The sequence below is a fragment of the Scatophagus argus genome, chromosome 18, assembly GCF_020382885.2.
Source record: "Scatophagus argus isolate fScaArg1 chromosome 18, fScaArg1.pri, whole genome shotgun sequence".
Taxonomy (NCBI): Eukaryota; Metazoa; Chordata; class Actinopteri; family Scatophagidae; genus Scatophagus; species Scatophagus argus.
In genome coordinates, this window is record NC_058510.1 from 16,930,251 (window position 1) to 16,952,861 (window position 22,611).

Consider the following 22,611-nt stretch of genomic DNA (forward strand, 5'->3'; position numbering starts at 1 on the left):
CGAGTGGCATCATGGCAGCTTGGCAGCCAGACATCAAGACAGAACAAGACAGTACACTTAGTCCTCTTCAAGGATGTGGTTCACCAGGCTGTAGCTGTAGTTTCGCTTTCTTTTCCTTGCCTTCTTTTCCAAACCTTGGGATCAGACCCAGGATTCTGGTAGAAAGGCTCCCTGTTCATGGTAACTTGCAGTATCAAGCGTAATGCGGTGGTAATTATTCCACGTGCTACAATGGCTGGTTTGTTAGAAGTGAGTTGAGTGTCCTGAATAGAATTAAGACTGGAGTAAAAAGGACGTGAATAGAGAGGCAGTGTAAACAAAAACAGACTGAAAGCTCTTTGTCCCACGAGACTGGCTGTGAGAAGCCACACTTTGGCATTCTGTGGTATTGCTAAAAAAACCCAAAAAAAACACCAATTCACAGTTTAAAAGAGCAAATCCCTCACAGCCTCAGCGGCTCTCTGTGGGAGTCTCTCTCTATTCCTTCTCCCTCTTCACTCTTTCTGTCCTTCTTTCTTCCTCCCTTTCTCCTGCTCGCTCCCTCTGTTTGCCAGTTGTCTTAAAAGGTCATTCCCACCTGGCGCGGCACCCAAAGTGAACTGTCAAATCCCATCTGTCATTGTGTTGGAGAGGGAATGTGTGTGCGTTTGTGTGTGTAGAGTAGACCATTTAGTGCATTTTGTGAAGACCGTAAAAAGATGAATAAATTCTGTTTAACTGTTTACTGTAAAATGAATCTACAAGAATGTCTAATTAATGGACTTTTCTGTGATTGATAGTGATGACAGAAAAGTCATGTCAAAATTACATTAAAATTTAAATAATTTTTTTCGTAAGAAGTCAGAATAAGAAAAAGATAAGTGTTATTTGTTTTTCTGCAGTGATGGCAACCCCAACATCAGTTTGATGCAGAATGCGACTTTCTGTAATTCCATTGGTGTAATCTACCTGTGTGGGCGGTCTCTAAAAATAGTTTGTATTATCAATGGACATCTCCAAAACTCTGCAACTCATACCAAAACAATCTACATGGATAAACACCATAACAGGTAAGTATTCATTTTTGATTTGAGGAAGGAGACTGTACTTTAAAGGGTAGCACGTATAATGGCCTTGTATTGACAAAGGGTCATTGGTTTCATCTGTTTTATACTAGTTTTATGTAGTTATAATTGGCATTTTGATCGGCTTGGTAAGTAATGTATTTCTTACCTAGAAACATGCATGAATGCATGATGTAACAGAATGAATTCCATCTACATGATAGTCACATCACACACACACACACGCACACACAGGATGTTTCCATCACTTCTGGGGACATTACATAGACTTCCATTCATTTCCTGGAGGCTTAACCACCACTTAACCATAACAATAAACATTACTTGCTTCATCCTCACCCTTACCTTCACCTAACCCTTACCTCAACTTAACCTTAAAGCAGCTCTTCACACTAATATTTAATGATTTCCTTGTGGGGACTTGCGTTTTGTCCCCATAAGTAAGGCGGGTCCTCACGATGTGACTGTGTAAACAGATATTTTTTGTTTTATGTTTTATTTTCACAAATCCGACTACAGCCACCATCTGGGCTACTGTGATGAATAGGGAAGTAGGCAAAAAGGGCTCCTATGTGGATCTGTATGTACATGTATGTGCGTGTGTGATTAATTCTCAAGGCCTTGCGACCTGCTTATCTGCGTATATGCACATATACACACACACACACAAGAGACTCGTTGCACTAATGAGCCGGTTGAGTCATTGTGTTGTCACAGCTGCTGTAATGAAACGTGGAGGTCAGAGGATGTAAATAGTCAGGAGTGAATTAGCTGGTAGCAATAATTTGTAGAGGTTGACGGTAAAATAATGAGGTGGATGAACCTGCGAGGTGGGGTTAAGGTCATACAGTTGGACTACATTATCAGAGCTGTTGGTTAGATTGTTTGTATATGTGTGTTCATGTTATTTTCTTGTCTTGATGACAAGTGTACTTCCACACACAAACACACACAGACAATCTCTCAGTGACAGGTCGCTGCTCCCATCACTGCTCTGTTTCTAAATATCATCTGTGGTGACATTTATTAGGAAGGGTCTTGTGCTGTTTAGCCTCTGACACACAATCAGCCCTGACCTTTATATTCTGGGCAACAGGTGCATAATGCACAGTCGCTTACCTTCAGCATTCTCCCTCCATCTGTCGGGGGAGGGAGTCCCCTGAATGTTTGGCCTCGTTCTGCGCAGGCTGCCACCCGCTCTTGTGATTTTCCCCAATGATGACCTAGTAAGTAAATAAATAATACTGATGATGCTCAGATAAAGACAGACCCAGGGGCCAAGGTTGCTGTAAATAGATGTATGGTAGCAGAGGTAGCAGCAATAACTAAACAAGTCTCATGAAAATCTCCCTTTCTGTTTGTATTCCGAAAACTGTTCATATTAATTCTAGTATTAATGCAAAACATATCTCAGAAGCCTCTTTAAAAAGGATTAGATTTAGTTTCAAAAAGTGAACAAATAGCCTGTTGTACACACACGCTTAAACATGCAGACACAGATACATGTGCACACTCAGGGACTTTGAGAATATTTATGACAGATGTGTAGAATAAGAAGGTGCCAGCAGACTGACGGTTTCCCCAAAATGCCAGAGGCATCATTATCTACACCAGGTTTCTGCCTGTCAGACAGGTGTCTTAGACTGCAGCTTAAGACAGTTATGCCAAGGAAACATGGGTACGTTTTTGTCTCTTTAGTGATTGCACTGCTTCTACTTTACTTTATTAAGGGCTGTAAAGGGCACTTCAAGTAGGATTCAGGATTCTTTTTATTATGGTATTTTAAAAGTAAGATTTGATTTTATTTTGTGTTACAAACTGGGATCTGTGTGAAGGTTTTTTTTTTCTTTCCCAAGGAAGATCCATCGATATGGATGCTGCTGCTGTCAGTAGCTGAGCTGATTCCAGCTAAATCAACTTCCTCTCGTGGACAGGTGGTGTGACCCCGTACCAACTCCTGAACAAAAACCACGGTCTCAGAAAAAGTGGTGGAACTCCGTAATGTGCGCTCACTTGCCACTCTTGGTTCTTTGCACCTCGTGCCGATTTTAGCATCCTGATGATGGGCTACACCCACCCAAGCGGTCCTTGATTCCCTGACTCCCCATGGCATTAGCCTGGCCTTCAACTTCTCCAGCCTGTATCGTCTGGTCCCAGCATGTCTATATCCATAACTCATCTGTGTCCCCCGTCCAATACATGGTCCACATTACCTTGTCTCACAACCTTCAAGATGTTATGATATACGCCTGCACAATTTCATCCTCTCAAAAACCTCGAACCTGTTAGCTTTAAACTGTTGGAGTGAGCACACAAGTGTACAGTGGGCTTACCTGAGCCCCACTTTATCTCACAGGTGTACACTTTATCATGTACTGTCTTCTGATTAATCCTCTAATACATGATCCCCTGTCCCTCATAATGTCCTGTCGCACTGCAGAGATGGTCATTAATTAAGTCCTCTGTGTGTGTGTGTGTGTGCGCGTGTATGTGTTCCAAGCCTCAAGCATTTCTCCTCTCCTAAAAACAACGGATCTGAGTTTCCGATCCTTCGCCCTCACTTTCTAGATGAAAGATGGTTATTTTCACCATCCGTCTACTTTTTCATCAGAAGTGTCACATAAACCCGAGTTGAGCTGAGGAGTGCTTTTGCTCAGAGAGTTTAATTCTTTCATCCCATCCAGTTCAGTTTAGACTCACTCCTTTATCTGTTTCTCTTTCTCTTTTCTCTGGTTCGCTTCCTCTTGTCTGATGCTTCACTGTCTTCTTGGTGTCATTCATCTTTGGCTTTTTTTTCTTTTTCTTTTTTTTTTTGATTCAGTTTTACTGCTCCTCTTGGCTGTGTGAGATAGCAGATCACCTTCTATTTTTATTTGTGGGTTTTGTCACAGTCAGCAGATTCTCTCTTTTTGTCTCATTTGTCATCACTGTATGTTTTCTAAACTTTTTATTTATCCGGAAAAGCTTGCTAAAAATTTTTTTTTATGCAGTTTCAGAAGCTTTCTGATGTCCATCTCTGGGCTCATTCCCCAGAGCTTTGCACAAGGGCACCTCGGCATTACTAATAGAGGGGAGAGCTTTCCTCATTCCCTTGCTCATGTCTTCCTGCCTGAGTTTCAGGCTGTTCCATCCTGCCCCAGGCATTTTCCTCGTGCATCACCCTCCTGTACTTCACGTACCCTGCACGTCGCCTTCGGCTAACCCCTGACCTCTGCCTCCCCTTCCTCTGCCTCCCTGGAGCTTTTGTGTTCACCAGCCCATCCACATTTTCCTCGTCCTTCCCAATCCCTCCCTCTCTCCTCCGTCCCCAGAGATACCACATATTCTTCACTCTGGAATGTTTTTGTTATCTTCTCCTCCTTTTCATCCTGTATCCCCCCCCTTCTCACCATTGACATCATTAATGAGGGTGGAGGGATTGTTGGGGTCGTCCTTCGCCTCTCCTTGGAGTACGGTGCTTTGTGCGTCACACTTGTGCGTCTGTAATTCCCCTCCCGTCTGTTGCTGCCTGACAACTTATACACCCCATCAAAGGGGTGTATATTTATTTATTTACTCATCTTTGCAGCACTGATGAAGCCATTGAGTGGCGGTGGACAATTTAGGGCCACTGGACGTTACCCAAGACTGAATGACCAGCCAGCATACGAAGCTGAGTCAATGAAAAGAGGGAGCCTGTGCTGAGGGATCGGCCCGCATCAGGTCGTCACTTTAAACGTCCCGCTTGAAGTGATAGCCTCGCCTGCCTCACCTCTGCATCCACTTTGCTCATAGTGGGTTCGTGCATATGTTGGACACACACCTACACACACACAAGCTTTAGGAAAGGCACATACTATTGTCCCTTATCTGCTGACTTCAGAGTGTGCCTGAAAGTGTAGATCACGGTGTCTTTGAAAAAGAGCAAATGAGCTCAAGTTCACAAAACACGCATACATACAAGCAGGACGCACACTTAAACACACTCATACAAGGACATGTAACTTGGCCATAAATAGCACTGATGTCGCAATGTCATACGTCATATTGAGCATTAGGAGCACCTGGCCCACACTGGGGGGGGGGGGGCCCTCTGTAGACACACAGTAATACACATGATCACGCACACGCATACGTACACGCTCAACTGCTGGTTCTCTTTCCAACTCACAGCGGTACTCACACACACATGCGGGAGGGAACTGGGGACGTCACATTTGCGGGACATGTTGGAAGATGCATGAGCCGAGGAGCTGTTCTCCACCCACCTACCTGGAGAGACAGCCTCCACCCCAGCTGAGGGAGGAGGAGGAGGAGGAGGCGAGGGGCAGGTGGCAATGCCGCCTACCTCAGCAGTACACAAACATTAAGTGGGACACCGAAACGAGCCTTGGAGAGGGGAAGTAATGGTGTCATTTGTTATTGGAGATTGTCGAGAGAAGGAGGTGTAAGGAAATGAGCGCTGTTTGGTTTTCTCTCACCTACCATGATGGCTGGCTGGCTGGTGACTGCGTGTGTGTCTGTGTGTGTAAAAAAAACAAGAATATCCTTAAACCACCTCATATGAAGGAACCACATGTCTGCTTATTCTTGCTTTTTTCAGGTGTAAGTCACCTGTGTTAGATTTTTTTTTTATCCACTACTCATTCCTTCTGCTCACTGAGCTGGATATATGAGGTACATCACTCCAATGAAATGGTTGTTATCTCATTTTCTATTTTGTGAAAACTGACAGTACTGCATTGGCTCGTTAAACACAAAGTAATGAGAAATCTGTTCCTTGAATATTTTGGACCACTTCAGTCTGGTCTTATTGCTCACGATACTCACTTCTTCTGAACTTTTCGAGCGTTTTGTCTCTATTAGAAGCAGCATGCTCGGTCTGCTCAGCACAGGGCCCCCCCACAACCCGCACACCATCTCTTCTGCAACAATTAATACAGTGTACTTATGACAAGAGTCATGCTCTTGTCCCTGTTGGGGTTGCCTTTGTTTTACCAGACTGTTGCAGGAGCTGTAGATAAATCACCAAACAGAAATGGAGGCTGCTCTTTACAGTAAGTTGACCAAAGCAGGGAAAGCCGTACCCGTTTGTCTCTTTTACAGTGGCCGCATACGGCCATTCTACCGCTGCAGTATTGTTGTCCACTTGTTTCTTCATTTTTCTCATCTTTTAAATACATTGCCTGTGTGTATTTTGGAAGAAGGCAGTTTGACACTAATGGTTGTCCATTTTGGCTGCCATTGCTCAGAAAACTGGAATGCTTTCATGCAGTGGGGCAGTGACGCTACGTGACCTTGACTAACCGACTAGGCGATACACATCAGTTGGTGCTCTGCCAAAAGGTCTCATCTCATCAATGTACACATTTCAACAGAAAGGATGGAGGTTGAGGGCAACTATGTGCATGGATTAAGAGTTTATATTTTATAGGAGTAAGAGTTTAGAGTTTAAAGGCAGGAAGATGCAGTTTTTGGAGAGCTTCCACTCTCTGATCACCATCATTCCTCACTGCTGCTGTTTGTGGCGTCTTTGATGCTGAACACATGGGCCTCTGTCACAACCAAGTCCACTAATGTCTGACAGTGAAAACCTAATGGAGAAAACCATCCAAAAACAATCCATCTTTTGCAATATCTGTCCCCAGGCCTTCTCCTCTCATTGATGAAATCCAATTTAAGGAAGTCCAAAGTTATTTCAGGACAAGATTCCCATTTAATCTCTACAAGTTGCGCCTTCTGACACCATAAAGAAAATTGTGCCATAAAACTCTGATGACACTCTGAAATAAATTCTACTTGTAGTCATTTTCCTTACACAGTCAATTAGGCTGGGGAGTCCTCCCTCCAAAAGCTTTGACCTCACAAGGTCTTTCTGTGATATTTGTTTGGAAGTCCAATCACTACAATAATTAGTGAAGTTTACTGGCATTTCCTACAGGCGGAAACACAGTGGATTTCATTTCAGAGAGACAAATTTAAATCAAATATAAACATCAGAATCATTATAGACCTTTTAGGCAGATTACAACTCTTTGGAAAGTATGTGCCAATGGAACAGATGCTCACCAATAAATTAACCATTATCAGCCCATTAATGTTTTATTGTACAATTCATTGAGGGACATGTTTGCATCTTATTATAACACTGCTGCTTCCTTTGGTTTCAGTCATATAACATGACAAGGGTCAAACAGCATGATGTCTGTAGAGCAGGTGCTGGCGCACCTGTCCAACCACACACGCGCGCACACACCTGTCACTTTGTCCTTTGACATATGTACTCCGATCACCATAAAGCACACAAACATATGACAGTGACTTACACCTTCCACCACCACCATCATGCACATGTATGCGCACTGACTGCTATACATACACACATGCACACACCTGTCTAATGGCTGTCATTGCAGCAGTAATTATGCTCCATTTGTCATGATTCCCCTAGCAGCCTCCACCCAAGGTGCCAAGCCAGCAAGGCAGTAACTGATGTGTCCATTGTGTTTGTGTGAATCTACACCCAGAGCTAATTAAATATGGCCGTTTGCTCCATTGTGTAGGGAAATAGTAGCATAGTAGTAACAACTGCCTGCTGACAAATGCCAGAGAGACACAAAGACAGAGAGAGAGAGAGAGAGAGAGAGAGAGAGAGAGAGAGAGAAGGAGAGAGAGCGATTTGCTTCTTTAAGCAGACTGCAACATTCTATCCTGGCCTTTGGCAGAGCACACAGTAGGTGTTGGTCAGACCAAATGCCAAGCATAACTGTTTTTTCCCATTTCCAAAATGTAACGTACATCTCGATGCCAGAGCAGTCATCAGGAATACTGGAAGATGACTTAGGAATATTTAGTAGCTCTTTACAAGATGTAGTTGATATTGACTTTTGTTTTAAGAAACAAGAGGAAGAGCATGATATGTATTCTGACTTGTAAGTCTTGTTGGCATTAAAAAAAAAATCACTTTTGTGCCAGTAGGCCTTGGTAGAAATGCCTGTCAGATATCTGAACAGTATCTGAAAGCCCTCCTCCCTATTGATTAACTTGAGTATCACAATTTTTTGTGATATTGTGTATTGATTTTCAATTGATTGTCTACGTGTACGTATTTCCGTTTTGTTTGTTTCTTTTTGTTTTGTGTGTTTTTATTTGGGTTTCTGTCATATTAGGTAGTTTTTATCTCTGATGTACGTTCAGGTGTTATTTTTTCTCATAAACTTGGTTTTAATTAGCAATTTTATGCTATTAAAAAGGTTGAAAGTCATGTTAGACAGCTGAGCCCCATTCCTGACTGAGTCACGGAATGGGTATTGGTGGAAAGCCCGATCTATCATCTAACAGACGAAGTCCAGCAATGCAAACTGAAGTGTCTGTAGAGAAGAAAGCTTTGTTCTGGCTTTGTGCTACAGAAATTTGCTGAGCTTCCATTCTGTTTGCAACAAATCCCAGCCACAAACTCTCTCTGCTCAGGGCATTCCTACTCCACTGTTAGGCCCTGAACAATACCTCACCTCACGAGCAGGTGAGCATTACATGTGTGGATCAAGGCTCTGAGGGGGCAATCAAAAGTCTCTCTGAGGGTATGTTAGCACCGAGTTCACTGTGAGGGAGTTCAAGTTCATTATTTGAATATGTGCAGAAGAAAACATACTGAGATGTTTAACAGTAGATCTCAATCATCTACGACACTGCTGGGTCGAAATATGCACTATATAGACAAAAGTATTGGGACAGACTTCAGGTGAATTCAGGTGTGGCATGGGGCTGTTTTTCAGGAGTTAGCCTTGGCTCCTCACATCCAGTGAAGGGAAATCTTAATGCTTCAGCATACCAAGACATTTTGGACAATGCTATGCTTCCAACTTTGCGGCAACAGCCTGGGGATAGCCTCCCTCCACCTCAGCACGATTATGCCCAAACACACAAAACGAGGTCCATCAAGACATGGTTGGATGAGTCTGCTCTGGAAGAACCTGACTGGCCCACACAGAGCCCTGACTTCAACCCCATCAAACACCCCCAGGACAAACTGGAATGGAAGCCGCGAGTCACTCCCCAACTCCACACCAATGTCCATGCACTCAGTATACAATGTCACCAGACATTCCTCAGACAGAATGCACTTGCTTGCACACACTCTCAGCTGTACATGTGCTGCACACTGTTGTTGACAGGTTCACAAAACTCACAAAACAAGTGTATTGTACTTCCATGAGAATTCTGTGAAGGTGGATATGTGAACTTTAACAAATATAGAATTAAAATTTTTCTGCAATTGTTTCAAAGGAAACACCTATACTCTCTGTCCTCACACAGCACATAGGTGCTTGAAATATTCATGTTTAACTCCATCAGGACTGCTGCTGTGGTTTCATAGCATTTCCTCTTTGTAAAAGAAGCCTTGGCAGTGGCAGAGGTAAATCAGTTGGGCTTGTGATTACCCAACTGTTTACCTTATCTGATAAAAGTAATATCCTGAAAAATAATTGCTTCCTGCCCAATTGCATAACAGTCAGGATACTTATCTTGCAGTGTTTTTCCATAAAGTATCGATGTGCTTCAGTTATTCTGAAACTGAGACTGAGGCCACAATGCAAATGTCAATATCCAGCCCATTGCCACCGCTTTGTCACCACTTAATTCAACACTTAACTGCTGCTTATTCATGACTTAGAATGTTTTAGCTTGTTTGCAGCAGCATTCATATTTGCAACACTGTAGTCCACCACAAGCTCATTGGTTTGGATGATGCTGAGTTTCAGGTGATTGTTGTTGCACCATGTGGTACAGCTCTGTGTTGGTCACTACATTTATTATATGAGTCTGGACAGACATGCATGTGAACTGCTGCTTGTCAAGTGCATACAACCATGAGGCAGTAATTTTAGTTTTGTTTTTCACTTATGTGATGCTAATTTATAAAGTTGATCTACCCATAAGATGTTCTTCAGTGTTCTTGATATTTTAAATTGCAATTGATTTAATGAAAACCAAGCACATACATACAATATGAATTCTGGATTTGGAGAGTCGTTACACCATAAGCTTCACTACATGCAACTTTTTGAGAAACAGGGACAACTACAGTGGTGAGTTTCACTTAAATTTGAGCGAAAGGCAAAAAAAACTTTTCAGTTTCAGATGATTTACGGTCACACAGGAGGACCCAGTCATAGTCTGAAGCAGCTCTGACAGCTCTTTGCTCAGTAGGTAACAACCTGGAAGTACAGATAAACATATATTTCAGTGTTTTTCCATTCAAAACGTGAAGGAGAAGGTTGCACTGTGTCTCATTGCAGAGCAGTGTGTATTGTTTGAAGGACATCTTGTCTAAGTCCTCCCACTCATTTCAAGGTTGATTCAGGAGTCAGTGAAGTAGCAATGATTTTGTCACCTCATCTCCTACTCTTTATTCTGATTCTGTCAAGATAGCGTTGCGATAGCCAATAAGCCTGCTCTCTGTCTCCGCCCCGCGGATGAGTGATGGCTTTGAAGCATCTGAGCATGGTAATGGAAATGGAGAGCAGGGAGCAACCATAATATCTGTGATTAAAGATGAATTTATTCCACTCGGCAACCAGTATGAGAACAAAAGAGCCGCCGTCGCCCCGGGTTTGGCGTTGAGAAAGGAAGAGAGACGATGGAAGGAGACAGACAGAGAGAAGAAGTGCATAATTCAAATGAGGAATTATGTCTGTGAGCCAATTAGGACTGAAAGGGGAGAAGGAAAGGTGGTGTGCCTTATTGTCACATGGGACTTGAACTGCAGCCAGTTTTGTATTTCCTAGGATGCACATGGGAGTCTTGTTTCTAAATATTCTTTAAATATAGCTTCAACTTTATTTGCTCCATGTTGTTTTGTTTTGTTGTTGTTGTTGTTGTTTTTTATGTCACATTTTGCATAGAACCTCCAACATGTTGACTGGCCTATACTCTGCATTGATAGGCTGCTGTGAACACACACTGAAACATTAACACCCACAGACAAACAGTTTCTAGCTCCTTTTATGGAGTTCTTCTGTGCAGCCTTTAAGACTACAAATGACTCTTAAACCCAAACAGCTAACTGGTTTTTATCTGTTTAGCTCCTTGCCTTCAACATTAATGAATGGCTATTGTTTAAAGAGGGAAACACTGTTGATTTTATTTTATGCTGTGGGTTGACTGCACGAGGACTGAACTCTGCCTGAAGGACCTACACTCTTGTGGTCTGAAATAACTTCATCGTGTCTGCAGCTTGAAATGTTTTAGATGGTGCTGTGAGAAGCAAGCTTCATTTTATCATCTAAATATGGCTTTGCCAACAAAATAAACAGGCAGGAATGGGGAAAGAAATCCAAAAATGGTGAGGAGCTCAAAGCATTTCAGCGTCACTGGAGCAGCAGCTCAGACTTGTTCTTTTTTTTTTATTTAGTATGTTGAGTGATCCTTGGTCAAGGTCTTTTCTGTATTTCAGTGTTACACTTCATATCTGCAAAGGCAGAAAGGGTCAAACTTTGCCTCATCCATCAAAGCAGCCACCCCGTGTTGGCATACAGTTCCGCATTGCTGCTGTGTTTATTATTTATGAAGCCTCCCAGATGAAAGAGACATATCAGATCCACTCAGATTGGAGGAAGGATGAGCTGTCAGGCTGGATGGACCAGCCAGGGTGTATGATTCAAAGACAAACAAATAGAGTAATGTGAACTGACGAAGATGGAGAAAACTTCTTGTACCACTTGTACTACTTCTACTTGTGCAGTACTTCTTTATTTATTTATTTATAACAATGAAGAAATATTTGTATATTTTCTATATAAAACCAACATCAGGAGAAATTTCCAGCATGTAAAGCATTTCCTGTCACAAGGACTCTCTCTCTCTTTATTGGTTTTTTAACTAATCAAGGCAATATTTCTATGCATATGAACTTGGGCTGCTGCTTTAACTGCATATAGGAATATGTCACATCGACACTGCCTGCAGAGACAAAGGCTTCACTGAATGTTACTGATGCCATCAAACCATAGCCTTATGTTATTTATGTCATTAAGATTGAGTTCATCTTGGAATTGATTTTAGTGAAAGTCAAAGGAAAGGAAAATAATGCACTATCCCTTTAAGATATTTTCTCAGTTTCACTGTCTGTGCTTCTTTGGTAGTTGTTACTGTGTCAAGGAAGTTGGAAAAATGTCTTGTCTGTATATGTAATACACAGATTCTGAAAATAAACATCTGTGTGTGTGCGTGTGTGTGCTGGAGAATGAAGCGACAGAATACTGGCACAGTATGTTCCTGCTGTGGATTCGAGCAAGACCGTCTCAAATATCTACTCAAAGTCAAAGTGCAAGTAATTTGTTGTTCAGATTTCATAGCAACTCTCTTGAATCATCCCAGTTCTAAATGCTTATCCTTACGGTATATGATGTAGCTCATTTGGCATCAGAAATTCAGTTTCGGTTCTGTTTTTGAGTGAATTTTGGTTCTCGGTTGAAATGGATTTAAATCACAGGAAAACAACACTTGTGTGTGTGTGTGTGTGTGTGTGTGTGTGTGTGTGTGTTTGTAGTATGTCTCCCTGTAACAGCTCCAAGCTAGGAGCTCCGTGGTCCCCATTCATGCAGCGCCAGCAGTGTGTTACCAGCACTTGTCTCTCTCTCTCTCACACACACACACACACACACACACACACACACACACACACACACACACACACACACACACACACACACACACACACGCAAACACACACACAACTGTGCTTGAAACAATTTTGATTTGGTAATGAGATTCATAAAGCAGACTATCCTGTGATTCATCAAGGAGTATTACAAGCCATTGCAATTATTATTTTCTCAAATTTGGCTGCAAAAGACGTGAATGCACTGCTGTAGGGATGCATTTTGAACACACAAATATGCACACGCACACACACACACACACACACACACACAACACACAAACTAGGTCAGCAGAAGCCAGTATAATTTGCTATGAATCATAACCTACCATCATAGAAATAGGCTCACAACAAATCAATATGAGGCATGGCTACTGCTAAACACCAATGACGCAAACCAGCCTGTTAGCCGGCGATCAGCAGCTCAGTCGCTGTTGATCTCATATGATTCTCCAACAATGCTTCAGATTGTGTTGATGGTCCATGTGAGGACTGACAAATCTACAGACATATTTTCCATTGAGAGTATTATATTCTCAGGAAACCCCTCCATCCCCACCCACCCCCAAGCCCATCCCTCAGGTATGATTTTTCATCATGGTATTATTTTAAGAACAGTCTAAACACTTCAGTGTTAGTTTGAAGGGCCATTTAGGGCTGTGGTGGAGCTTACTCAGTTCACAAAGGAGCGGGTGGTATATAATAATTTAAGAAATCATTATCCAATACATTTTGAAATCCCTGTAGGAAAATCCTCTTTTCACTTGCTCCCACAAATGAGGTCAAAGGTATCTCTGAGCTACAGAGCAGCACCACGGGAGGTGCCAGGAATTCACTCTTAAACCCAAAGGCTTCAGGAGAGCTGCTGGCACACCGTTTGAACTCGGGGAGATAAGTGATGACTTTTCTCACCGCAGACTTAAGTTGAGCAGCATTATTAATGTTTTGACATCATCTGTGACCTGCTCTCTTTCATAATTGATCACTTTGATTGATGCTGCTTGAACTCTAGCGAACGCTGTTAGATCCAGGTGAATGAAAACGTAAAAGAACAAAAGAATCATAAACCAGGGTTTAGTGGTTTAGAAAGCTGGCATTTGCCAGACTGCTTAGACAACATGTTTTTGTTTAAAAGCCTTGGCAATAAATGAAGCGAAGTGAAGCACAGAGACGGAGATGAAGAAAGTGACATACAGACCCAGAAAGCTGTGGAAGCAGAATCGTGGTTAAGGGTGTAAAAGACACACACACCCGCACACACACACACACACACACACTAATCCAGCAGTATGTTCAGTAATGAGAAGTGAACAGAAGGGGATGAGAGGATGGAGTAAGAGAGAGAGATGTTAAGAGTTCTGACTTGCTGTCTGGATGGATGGAGGGCGGGGTGGAGTTCTTTATTTAGGGTTGCAATTAGTACTGACACAGGCTGAGATTTAAAGAGAGGGAGAAGGGTGGAGGCAAAGCAACAGACTGCAGAATTTAGAGAAATGTTTTTCCTCAAGTATAAAATGGGAATAGAAGTTTCCTTAATCTTTGGTGCTGACTCTGTACATGCTACTTTTGTTAGCTGTTGTGTCTTGAGAGTTTGCTAAATCTTCTCAGCTTCCATTTTTTGCAGCCAAATGCTTTGCAGGTAACACATCACTACTGTGCAGCAGCAGTATATAGATTTTCCAGTGAAACCTCTACCCAGGATATAGCATCAGAAATATCAGATCCCAAAGTTTTATTTGTGAAGGTTTTTATTCCTGTTGCCGTTTGTGAATTTGCATGGGTGTTGTAGTTTGAATCAATACGGAAAACACAAACAAAAAACGGATAGAAAAAGCACTAGAAAAAAATAAAGAATGGGATGGGATAGAAGAAAGAAACGTGGAAACATAGATTCAGTGTGTGAACTGAATAAACAGATGTAAAATTGGAGAATAGATGGTATTAAGAAGAGGGGGCAACTGCCACTTTTTCATTTGATTGTGAAAGAGATAAGAAAGCTGTCTGTGTTGGAGAAATGAAGCACAGATCCAACATGAGAATAAGAAATGCCGCGGGAAGAAGCAAAGCGAGAGAGAGAGAGAGAGAGGGAGGAGGAGAGAGAGAGAGAGAGAGAGAGGGAGAGAGAGATCAGGTATATCGAGAACATAAGGAAATCTTGGATGCGGGGCGAGTTCAGTTAGGAGAGAGAGAGAGATCCTACAAAACACGGGGGGACGAGATATTCTGTGTAGAGGAATAGTGAGAGTTTCACCATAGAAGCACGTAGAAAGGAGGAAAGGAAAGGAGGGAGAGTCACAGAGAGAGAGAGAGAGAGAGAGGGAGAGAGCGAGCGAGCGGAGGGTCTCAACAGCAGCAGCAGCAGTTTGGCTGAGCGCTCAGTCAGACTGGCTACAGCTGTGGATCTGATGCGAGCTCTGTTTCTCTAGCGGCCCCAAGAGACTGACAGACAGAGAGACACACAATGAAGGATGGAACAACAGAAAGAGTGAGAGAAACAGGAAGAGCACGGCACAGTCACAACACAGCAGCAGCCGAGAGCACAGACTGAGGGGAGGCGGAGGGTCGAACCCCAGGAGCCAAAACTCTTTGTCGCTGCGGGAGCGTTGGGGGCTGACCAGTGACAGCACTGTCAAGGGGGAGGAGGAAGAGGGCGAGGAGGTGGAGGAGCTAACGAAGAGACCTCGGGGGCACGGTGAAGGTGCCAACGGTGCCAACTGTAGTGCCGCCTTCTCCCTTTCCGTCTCTGGGGGAGAGCGAAGGGGGGAGGACGGCCGACGGAGTGGCAGGACGGGGGAGTACGGATGGCGGGCGGGCGCGGGGGGCCAGTTGGGGAGGCACGGGGGACGCCCGGTGGGACGTGCCCGTGGGCCGGGGCTCCTGGGTCGACCAGATGAGCGAGATGTCCCTGAGTGGGCGAGACAGTCTCCCCCAGGAGGGGGGGAGAAACGCCAGGGTCCGAAGGGCTGTCCGCATCTCGTCCCTCGTGGCTCAGGAGGTGAGTGTGTGTGTTTGGAAGTGAATGTGTGTGTTTCTGGTTCAGGAGCAGATTACACAATCAGAAAATGAAAGTGTGATGGAGGCCTCAGAGTGTGACAAGTGTGTAAATTCTATGTGTGTATGTGTGTGTGTGTGTGTGTGAGACAGGGCAAGCAATCAGTGAAATACATGTGCTGTGTATTACAGATGTGCGTATGAATGTACTCTCATCAGTGGTCTGAGCTCGGGGACATGTGACCCTTGACCTCATCACTGTTGGTTCCTTGTAATATCTAAGAACTGAGGCAGGTTTTTTTGCGATTCCTTTCCTGTCTGTAGTTTTATATCTTAGTACTGTCTTTGTGAGAATAGCTGCAACTAACAGTTATTTCCTTTAACAGTTACTCTGCGGAATATTTTCTTAACTGAAATGACTTTTTTGTTTATCAGAAGAAATTTGTTTGATGAAGAAATGGACGTCACAATTCAATAAAGGTGATGATAATAAATTCTAAAACTTCCACTGGCACCAAAGAAAGACAAAGAAATGCAATAAATCTGTATGATTTAGAGCACTCAACCAGTGGTGGGCATCAGAGCGCCGTTTAGTGGGCCACATAGGTATTTTTTTTATGTGTAAATGTGCACAAGAATTTAGTTAAATAAAAAAAAAACATCAAAGGAAAATACTTTATTTCAATGACCAGTTACCTTCAGTCACCGTGCCAATGACAGCACATTAACAGCTACAGACAACAGATTGTTCCTGAGCTTGGATGTCCTCTTGGATGAAGTGACACGAAATGGATCAGTTTTTGAATTAGAAAAGCGGTCTCGGTGACAACTCCAACGTCTGTGGTGAGGAGATATGAACCTTGAACGCAGTAAATTTGGATTTGTAATGAAAGTCAGTGATGGTGAACGCAACTTTCCCTCATTTGTTTGGCAAAAAGTTTTCCTTATTTGAAGTTTTTTAAGTTACAAAAGGTTTAGAATCCCTGATTAACTGAGGGGTGTGTAGACAGTGTTATATTAATATAAATGTTTGTTTATTTGTTTGTTTGAATTTTTTCTTATGTCATTACCCTTCTCTTTTATTTTACTTCAACTGGACGTTTATAGTTCTTGTGGTACTTGCACTGTTCTGAATGAAAGTTTTAACCTTTTATCTGTTTTTATTAAAGGAAAGGTTTGTGAGGGGCAAAGAAAGTCTGTTTATTAATACAGTACAGCAATGAAAATGCTTTGCAGTTCATTCCCTTTAATGTTTAAACACTGAAGCATGAGGTTCATTTTGTAACTGTGTGCTGCTAGCACCTCAGCAGTGAGAAAGTGACTACTTGACAGTTTTAAAAATTAGAAGTGCTTATAACTGAGACGTAATGAAGTTCGGCAGTGTGTCGAGGTGAGAAAGAACATAAAAATTAACAGATGCTTGCAACTGCACTTGTGAACTACAATCGTGTTTTCTATCACGGAGATTGGTCATCATAAATCCAAATAATGTCATTAAGTTACCTAATAATTAACTGTAATTGAATTTTGACATCACCGACTCAAAACTTACTGATCTTGACTAAATGTACGTCCTAAAGACAGGGGATGTAACATTTCCACGGTTACCATAATGTGTCTCCTGCCTGTGTGTGTTCATATTTTGGAGAGACAGCACATCTGCACCAAAGCATTTGGGAACATTAGGTCCAAGAGTGCACTGAACCCACCTCTCCTCCTCTTCACTGTTCTCACCTCTCTCTCTCTTTCTCTCTCTCTCTCTCTCTCTCTCTCTCTCTCTTTCTCTCTCTCTCTCTCTCTCGCTCCTCTCCCCTTCACCCCAGCAGCTGATGTAGACCCAGTCCAGGGGATGCTAATAGGACAGTGTGAAGCGGATATACTCCAATTTTAGCAAGGCAATGCAGTCAAGTAAACACAGAGTCTCACAGCTCCATGTGCTCTCCTTTAGTTCCCTGCATTCTTGCATGTGTGTGTGTGTGTGTGTTTGTGCTTGTATTTGTGTGACAAAGTGCAGGAGATATTGAGGTTAGAGCGTGGCTATTGCTGACATTTTTCAAATATTGCCATTTAAGCTCTCCGTTCAGCAGCTCTGTGAACACTGGAGATTTTCTGCTATTAAAAGAGAGGCACAGGAGAAAGAAGAGGGAGATATATAGTGAAATGTGAGAGGAAACAAAATAACAATATTTGAGCCATGTGTTATTGTGCATGTGTATTTGTATGTTTGTGTGCTTGTGCGCATGTGTGTATTGACAGAGAATGTGCGTGCAGGAGCAGATAGTGTGCAGTGGGACACTGGCGAGCTGTGGTTCATCAATACAAACCACTCTGTTTACATAAGGCACAAGCTAAGAATTGGTGACTCGTGCGCTACGTCAATGTTAGCTCACACACACACACACACACACAGAGAGACACGCAGATGCAGATTAGCCCACATGTCTGCATGTTTCTGCTCAGTGAGTCCAGACGTGTCCATTGACTGAATTTGTTTTGGTTCTCAGAACAGTAGCATGACCTGATGCTAAAGCCACCAACACCCAGTTGTTATATTGGCACTATATTTTTACTCTGGTATTTTCAAATTTCACTCTTTTGAATGATTATTAAATGGGGCACCCTTCTTATTTTACACATAGGGTTCAGTTTACTTTACACAAGAAGTCCTGCTCAGCTTGTGAAAGTGTTCTGAGGCTCTGGAGGGTGATTTAAAATGATTAAAATAACCATGATAATGTTAGGTTATCTGGGACTAGGACTTGAAACTTAAAATTTAGGTCTGCATCACACTTTGATTTAACTGAATTCAATTCAGTTTATTTATATAGTGCCAAATCACACCAAAAGTTGTCTCGTGACACTTTCCAATTAGAGCAGGTCTAGACTAAACTCTTTGATTTAATTTTTGGTACAGAGAGATCCAACAAAACCCTCACAAGCAAGCACTTGGCGACAGTGGTGAAGAATAACTTCCTTTTAGAAGGCACAAACCTCGGAACAGATCCCAGCTCTAGGTGGGCAGCCATCTGCATTGACCGGTTGGACATGTTGGATCCAATATGTTAGGAGCTTGAACAATGCTGGAGACTAAAAGGCCTCTGCTTTTGTTTAAAAGAAAGAAAAAAGAAACAGATTTGGCCAATCTGATGTGCAGAACTCACAATTTAAAGCAAACTGACAAGCTAAGTCAAAATCCCTGACATAAAATCAGGGACTGAATAAAGAAAAGCCTGGGTAGCTACAGAGAGAGCAAGAAAATCAAAGTACCAGAGAGGCAATGGCCAAATCTCTGGTCAATAGGCTTGAAGAAGCACTAGGTATGACAGACGCAGCTCAGTGTGGCAAAGGTGGGAAGCGATGGGCACTCGATGAAAAAAAACTTTAGCTAACCTTTAAAGTAATGTTAAAGTTGTGCAGACGTGCTGCGTTCCTATGATATGATAACTGAGTAAGACACAAGCATCCTGCTGAGGGATTGTGAAAGGCCTAGTTTGGAAGATTTTGTCTCTATGTTCATAATTCCTAATGGTCAGTCTGCCACTAACTGTAGAAAATGTAAATGTAAAAAGCAGCAGCTGTACATTTGCGTAAATCTTTAAAATATAACAGCTGAGTTGTGTTTTCAAATGAGTTCCGTAATGTTTTACAGAACAGGAACGTAACGGTATGACAGATCCGTGCTTTTCTTCTTTTGTTTAAAGTGTTTTTTTTTTTCTGACATTTACCCATAGACACAGACAGAATATCTGCATAGTAATGTAATAATAGCTGAGATAATAACAGTCTTGTTTTTTATATCACTAACCATCCTGTTGACTGAGGAGATCCTGTTTTAATGACTGTAACCAGCTCAGCTCTTTTATCTAGCAAATGTGCATGTGTGTGTTTATTAGTTGCCCGAACCTGAACCTCATGTGGCTGACGGGGTGTTAACAGTGTTGTAGTGTGTGTGTGGATTTGTCTCAAGGGACAAGTTATTGTTCTAGAGGAGTTTAATGAGATGCACACACACAATGTATTTGGACGTATCAGAAATATTTAGGCGACTACTTTTCTTTGTGGAGGAAATAAGAAGTAATATTTTTCAGGAAGCACACAAAATTTTGTGTTTCCACAGCAGATGAATTTCTCCCTCATGCAGAGCGCAAACAGCCACAATACTGGACTATAGTGAGGCAAAATAAATCAGTAATCGCTTCCAAGACAAATTGCTTTTTTTATTGTCCAGTCCCTGTTTTTTCTTGCCCACGGGAAAAGTTATGTTGGCGGTCTCCAGGAACACTCTCTCTCTAAACATGGAGAGAGGGAGAGAGAGAGAGAGACTGCAAACAATTCCCATCCATCAGCTTTACCAACAATGCCCTTGAACGCAGCAATCAGTAGCTCTGCACAAATAAATCAGGACTCTCTTCCTTCTGCCTTAAATTGTATCCCCTGACTACACTGCACCACACTACACACACACACACCACCCATCTCTCGGTTGGTGTATGATGAAGTATTGCCATGGCTCATGAGCGAGTCCCAGCTTTCTCTGTCTTTCTGTCCACGTTACTCTCCCTGTCAATCTCTGGCTCTGGCATACTCCATTTGAAATTGAATTCGGCATGTCCTTAAAGGCAGCTGAATGTAGTGCTGGGTGTAACTGCCAGCACGCTGACAGCGATTGGAGGTGTGTTCCTCTCTGCCAGAGGGCGGGGTTTGTGAGTCATGATGAAAAATATACATGCCACAAACAATCTGGATGGTATTAATGTGCTTGCATTGAAATCTAAAGCTAATAATTCAAGAGGAAGAAAAAGAGGGGGAAAAAAAGGACCTTGTATCATTTTTACAGCAACGGCAAAACAAGGAAACAGATCAGAGAGATTCTCCATTCGTCAATCCATCCACCAAATTTGGTTTTATTCAATGTCTAAAAAGACTACATTTTAGTTTATTCCATATTTTATGTGAAAATTTAGGCCCGCCATCATCCTTTTGTGGGTTCACGCACGTTAAACTTAGCTATCATGACTTTTTACAATCCGGGCTAAAAGAAGCTAAATAACATCACCGACCAACTGCCCACTGCAATCGCTCTTCTGTGGGTTAGTGCAAGTACAGTGTAAGTACAGCTGTGATAAATAAGGCCATAAAATATGATAATTTCCCTTCCCTGTTTACCTGAATGGTGCATATATGCTGAAAAGTGTAATTAAGCTATGCATTGCTGTAGCGTTCTTGGTGCATTCCCAGTCTTGGTGCTCTGTCTTATGCATTCAGGGAGCTGACTCAAAAGCTGGAGTATGGAAAATTTATCTTGGTTTATAATTTTTGTATCTACCCACCTTGGCAATACACACAAAGTATCATCAAAAAATAATTTGGTATGGGACTCTGCTTGCTTGTTCAGAGAGCATTAATTGCATCACATTGTTAAATAATTGCAAGGGATGGTGGATCGGAGAGCAGTGAATGAAAGTGTGTGACTTCTTTGACAAGTTATGACTGGAGGCCTTTTCTCTTCCACTTGTTACTGATTAATTTATCTTCTCGTGGAAAAAAGTCTGCAATTTTGGTTTTGGTTTCGCTGTTTTTTTTCCCTTCATTTTCGCCCCCCCCCCACACACACACACACACACAGTAGCTCTCTGACATATTTGCAGCTTCTTTCTCTGAGTGAGAGTTATCCATGCCTTACTCCCCTCTCTGTTCATCTGTGTCTATTTCTTTGCCCTTTACTTGTGCTGTGCCTTTCTTTGTTCTTGCATCCACTTCCAGTCCATTCCCCAGAGGATATCTCTCTTTTTTTTTCTTTTTTTTTTAGCTCACCCTTGGGTACTGCATTCTTGCCCCCCTTACCCTCTTTATGTGTCCATGCCCTCTTTCCACTTTTTTGTTTGTGTCTGGAAGGTGATTGGGGGGTTGTTGAATTCCCTATAGGTTTGTCTGTCGTTCTCCAGGGACTGTGGATGTGGCGGAGCCGGAAGACGGACACTTTGAAGCCTCAGAGCAGTGAAGGGCGCTTGCTCTCTGGCCTTTGAAAGACACTAGCCAACTAGGGAGGATTGTCTTTGTGAATTATTGTTTTGTGTTTATTAACCATTTATTAAGGTTTTTTCACCTTTATAAAAGTTTACTATATGTTAGTTTGCCAGGCAAGAGAAGAGAGAATGCAAAGCAGTCCAAAGAGGATTTGACGGTGTGAATGCATTACCTGCTTGGCAAAATTATAATCGATTGATTCATACAGAGATTCATTCACTTTGATTACTAGTTGAGTACATGTAAGTAGTTGCAGTTGTATATGAGGTCATTCACAAGTCAATGCAATGCAATCAGTGTGTTTACTATACAGACGACCGTGTGTGATTTGTGTAAACACCAGACTCAATAACATGCTAATGGAAAATCCTGATTGGAACGGCTGGCAGGCCATGCATCACTGCTAAATTATCACGGGGTGTATCACCGCGTATTATCTTCTCTTTCATCATAGGCCCCATGAAACTGAAATCAAAGCTCACTTCATAACCCTCAATTTTAATAAAAAAAGGGACATAAGGGAGGGCTTTGCTGCTTGAATTGTGGCAGTGAGTCTTTCAAAGCAGATGAGGCATTGTGCTGTCATTTGTAAATCACTGATGAAAGAAGCAATATGATCATAACAGTTTTCTGACTTTGTACAAAGCTGCAAATAGAATGAGATGAGATGAGATGAGCTGAGCGTGTAAGGTTCAACATTCAATTGTATTGTCAATATACAACACAAGATTGTATCATGAAATAATAGCCGTAGTTCTTTATGCTGCACACACACACACACACACAAATTCATATAGATAAATGAAAACATAAGCAAGTCATAAAAATAAAACTTGTTTCATAGTGGTGGATGAGACTCACAGTCTGAGGAAGGAAGCTGCTCTGTGT

General features: G+C 42.3%; 1 protein-coding gene across 8 annotated transcripts in view; it reads left to right on the forward strand.

The window, feature by feature from the left end:
• The window catches only part of kcnh2b (potassium voltage-gated channel, subfamily H (eag-related), member 2b), a 208,862-nt gene that overhangs the window by 130,878 nt on the left and 55,373 nt on the right, over positions 1-22,611 (forward strand). The window lies entirely within an intron of this gene.